We start from the raw sequence: 6,000 nt of genomic DNA, 5'->3' as shown, positions 1-6,000 counted from the left end.
TGATATGTGTATCCTGTAACACTAACCCCCCCCCCCCCATGTCACAGTAATGATATGTGTATCCTGTAACACTAACCCCCCCCCCATATCACAGTAATGATATGTGTATCCTGTAACACTAACCCCCCCCCATGTCACAGTAATGATATGTGTATCCTGTAACACTAACCCCCCCCATGTCACAGTAATGATATGTGTATCCTGTAACACTAATCCCCCCCCCATGTCACAGTAATGATATGTGTATCCTGTAACACTAATCCCCCCCCCCATATCACAGTAATGATATGTGTATCCTGTAACACTAATCCCCCCCCCATATCACAGTAATGATATGTGTATCCTGTAACACTAATCCCCCCCCCATGTCACAGTAATGATATGTGTATCCTGTAACACTACCCCCCCCCCCCATATCACAGTAATGATATGTGTATCCTGTAACACTAATCCCCCCCCCCCATATCACAGTAATGATATGTGTATCCTGTAACACTAATCCCCCCCCCATATCACAGTAATGATATGTGTATCCTGTAACACTAATCCCCCCCCCATATCACAGTAATGATATGTGTATCCTGTAACACTAATCCCCCCCCCCCATATCACAGTAATGATATGTGTATCCTGTAACACTAATCCCCCCCCCATATCACAGTAATGATATGTGTATCCTGTAACACTAATCCCCCCCCATATCACAGTAATGATATGTGTATCCTGTAACACTAACCCCCCCCCCATGTCACAGTAATGATATGTGTATCCTGTAACACTAACCCCCCCCATGTCACAGTAATGATATGTGTATCCTGTAACACTAATCCCCCCCCCCATATCACAGTAATGATATGTGTATCCTGTAACACTAATCCCCCCCCCCCATATCACAGTAATGATATGTGTATCCTGTAACACTAATCCCCCCCCCATATCACAGTAATGATATGTGTATCCTGTAACACTAATCCCCCCCCCATATCAGAGTAATGATATGTGTATCCTGTAACACTAATCCCCCCCCCCATATCACAGTAATGATATGTGTATCCTGTAACACTAATCCCCCCCCCCATATCACAGTAATGATATGTGTATCCTGTAACACTAACCCCCCCCCCCCATATCACAGTAATGATATGTGTATCCTGTAACACTAACCCCCCCCCCATATCACAGTAATGATATGTGTATCCTGTAACACTAATCCCCCCCCATATCACAGTAATGATATGTGTATCCTGTAACACTAATCCCCCCCCCATATCACAGTAATGATATGTGTATCCTGTAACACTAATCCCCCCCCATGTCACAGTAATGATATGTGTATCCTGTAACACTAATCCCCCCCCCATATCACAGTAATGATATGTGTATCCTGTAACACTAATCCCCCCCCATATCACAGTAATGACATGTGTATCCTGTAACACTAACCCCCCCCCATATCACAGTAATGATATGTGTATCCTGTAACACTAATCCCCCCCCCATATCACAGTAATGATATGTGTATCCTGTAACACTAATCCCCCCCCCCATATCACAGTAATGATATGTGTATCCTGTAACACTAATCCCCCCCCATATCACAGTAATGATATGTGTATCCTGTAACACTAATCCCCCCCCCATATCACAGTAATGATATGTGTATCCTGTAACACTAATCCCCCCCCCATATCACAGTAATGATATGTGTATCCTGTAACACTAATCCCCCCCCCATATCACAGTAATGATATGTGTATCCTGTAACACTAACCCCCCCCCCATATCACAGTAATGATATGTGTATCCTGTAACACTAATCCCCCCCCATATCACAGTAATGATATGTGTATCCTGTAACACTAACCCCCCCCCCCATGTCACAGTAATGATATGTGTATCCTGTAACACTAATCCCCCCCCCCCCATATCACAGTAATGATATGTGTATCCTGTAACACTAATCACCCCCCATATCACAGTAATGATATGTGTATCCTGTAACACTAATCCCCCCCCATGTCACAGTAATGATATGTGTATCCTGTAACACTAATCCCCCCCCATATCACAGTAATGATATGTGTATCCTGTAACACTAATCCCCCCCATGTCACGGTAATGATATGTGTATCCTGTAACACTAACCCCCCCCCCATATCACAGTAATGATATGTGTATCCTGTAACACTAATCCCCCCCATATCACAGTAATGATATGTGTATCCTGTAACACTAACCCCCCCCCATGTCACAGTAATGATATGTGTATCCTGTAACACTAATCCCCCCCCCATATCACAGTAATGATATGTGTATCCTGTAACACTAACCCCCCCCCATATCACAGTAATGATATGTGTATCCTGTAACACTAATCCCCCCCCCATATCACAGTAATGATATGTGTATCCTGTAACACTAACCCCCCCCCCATGTCACAGTAATGATATGTGTATCCTGTAACACTAACCCCCCCCCATGTCACAGTAATGATATGTGTATCCTGTAACACTAACCCCCCCCCATGTCACAGTAATGATATGTGTATCCTGTAACACTAATCCCCCCCCCCATATCACAGTAATGATATGTGTATCCTGTAACACTAACCCCCCCCCCATATCACAGTAATGATATGTGTATCCTGTAACACTAACCCCCCCCCCCATATCACAGTAATGATATGTGTATCCTGTAACACTAACCCCCCCCCCCATGTCACAGTAATGATATGTGTATCCTGTAACACTAACCCCCCCCCATATCACAGTAATGATATGTGTATCCTGTAACACTAACCCCCCCCCATGTCACAGTAATGATATGTGTATCCTGTAACACTAACCCCCCCCATGTCACAGTAATGATATGTGTATCCTGTAACACTAATCCCCCCCCCATGTCACAGTAATGATATGTGTATCCTGTAACACTAATCCCCCCCCCATATCACAGTAATGATATGTGTATCCTGTAACACTAATCCCCCCCCCATGTCACAGTAATGATATGTGTATCCTGTAACACTACCCCCCCCCATATCACAGTAATGATATGTGTATCCTGTAACACTAATCCCCCCCCCATATCACAGTAATGATATGTGTATCCTGTAACACTAATCCCCCCCCCATATCACAGTAATGATATGTGTATCCTGTAACACTAATCCCCCCCCCATATCAAAGTAATGATATGTGTATCCTGTAACACTAATCCCCCCCCCCCCCATATCACAGTAATGATATGTGTATCCTGTAACACTAATCCCCCCCCCCATATCACAGTAATGATATGTGTATCCTGTAACACTAATCCCCCCCCCATATCACAGTAATGATATGTGTATCCTGTAACACTAACCCCCCCCCCATGTCACAGTAATGATATGTGTATCCTGTAACACTAACCCCCCCCATGTCACAGTAATGATATGTGTATCCTGTAACACTAATCCCCCCCCCCCCATATCACAGTAATGATATGTGTATCCTGTAACACTAATCCCCCCCCATATCACAGTAATGATATGTGTATCCTGTAACACTAATCCCCCCCCATATCACAGTAATGATATGTGTATCCTGTAACACTAATCCCCCCCCCATATCAGAGTAATGATATGTGTATCCTGTAACACTAATCCCCCCCCCCCATATCACAGTAATGATATGTGTATCCTGTAACACTAATCCCCCCCCCATATCACAGTAATGATATGTGTATCCTGTAACACTAACCCCCCCCCCATATCACAGTAATGATATGTGTATCCTGTAACACTAACCCCCCCCCATATCACAGTAATGATATGTGTATCCTGTAACACTAATCCCCCCCCCATATCACAGTAATGATATGTGTATCCTGTAACACTAATCCCCCCCCCCATATCACAGTAATGATATGTGTATCCTGTAACACTAATCCCCCCCATGTCACAGTAATGATATGTGTATCCTGTAACACTAATCCCCCCCCCATATCACAGTAATGATATGTGTATCCTGTAACACTAATCCCCCCCCATATCACAGTAATGACATGTGTATCCTGTAACACTAACCCCCCCCCCCATATCACAGTAATGATATGTGTATCCTGTAACACTAATCCCCCCCCATATCACAGTAATGATATGTGTATCCTGTAACACTAATCCCCCCCCCCCCCCATATCACAGTAATGATATGTGTATCCTGTAACACTAATCCCCCCCCCATATCACAGTAATGATATGTGTATCCTGTAACACTAATCCCCCCCCATATCACAGTAATGATATGTGTATCCTGTAACACTAATCCCCCCCCATATCACAGTAATGATATGTGTATCCTGTAACACTAATCCCCCCCCCATATCACAGTAATGATATGTGTATCCTGTAACACTAACCCCCCCCCCCATATCACAGTAATGATATGTGTATCCTGTAACACTAACCCCCCCCCCATATCACAGTAATGATATGTGTATCCTGTAACACTAATCCCCCCCCATATCACAGTAATGATATGTGTATCCTGTAACACTAATCCCCCCCCCATATCACAGTAATGATATGTGTATCCTGTAACACTAATCCCCCCCCATGTCACAGTAATGATATGTGTATCCTGTAACACTAATCCCCCCCCCATATCACAGTAATGATATGTGTATCCTGTAACACTAATCCCCCCCCCATATCACAGTAATGATATGTGTATCCTGTAACACTAATCCCCCCCCCCATATCACAGTAATGATATGTGTATCCTGTAACACTAATCCCCCCCCCCCATATCACAGTAATGATATGTGTATCCTGTAACACTAACCCCCCCCCCCCCATATCACAGTAATGATATGTGTATCCTGTAACACTAATCCCCCCCCCATATCACAGTAATGATATGTGTATCCTGTAACACTAACCCCCCCCATATCACAGTAATGATATGTGTATCCTGTAACACTAATCCCCCCCCATATCACAGTAATGATATGTGTATCCTGTAACACTAAACCCCCCCCCCATGTCACAGTAATGATATGTGTATCCTGTAACACTAATCCCCCCCCCATGTCACAGTAATGATATGTGTATCCTGTAACACTAATCCCCCCCCCATGTCACAGTAATGATATGTGTATCCTGTAACACTACCCCCCCCCATATCACAGTAATGATATGTGTATCCTGTAACACTAATCCCCCCCCCATATCACAGTAATGATATGTGTATCCTGTAACACTAATCACCCCCCATATCACAGTAATGATATGTGTATCCTGTAACACTAACCCCCCCCCCATATCACAGTAATGATATGTGTATCCTGTAACACTAATCCCCCCCCATATCACAGTAATGATATGTGTATCCTGTAACACTAATCCCCCCCATGTCACAGTAATGATATGTGTATCCTGTAACACTAACCCCCCCCATATCACAGTAATGATATGTGTATCCTGTAACACTAATCCCCCCCCATATCACAGTAATGATATGTGTATCCTGTAACACTAACCCCCCCCATGTCACAGTAATGATATGTGTATCCTGTAACACTAATCCCCCCCCCATATCACAGTAATGATATGTGTATCCTGTAACACTAACCCCCCCCCCCATATCACAGTAATGATATGTGTATCCTGTAACACTAATCCCCCCCCCATATCACAGTAATGATATGTGTATCCTGTAACACTAACCCCCCCCCCATGTCACAGTAATGATATGTGTATCCTGTAACACTAATCCCCCCCCATATCACAGTAATGATATGTGTATCCTGTAACACTAATCCCCCCCCCATATCACAGTAATGATATGTGTATCCTGTAACACTAACCCCCCCCCATGTCACAGTAATGATATGTGTATCCTGTAACACTAATCCCCCCCCCCATATCACAGTAATGATATGTGTATCCTGGATAGTGTGTTAGTCTATGTCCTAACCCCCCCCCCCTCCATATCACAGTAATGATATGTGTATCCTGGA

This window comes from Oncorhynchus clarkii, unplaced genomic scaffold, assembly GCF_045791955.1.
Source record: "Oncorhynchus clarkii lewisi isolate Uvic-CL-2024 unplaced genomic scaffold, UVic_Ocla_1.0 unplaced_contig_4872_pilon_pilon, whole genome shotgun sequence".
NCBI classification, from domain to species: domain Eukaryota; kingdom Metazoa; phylum Chordata; class Actinopteri; order Salmoniformes; family Salmonidae; genus Oncorhynchus; species Oncorhynchus clarkii.
This window is presented reverse-complemented; position numbering follows the sequence as displayed.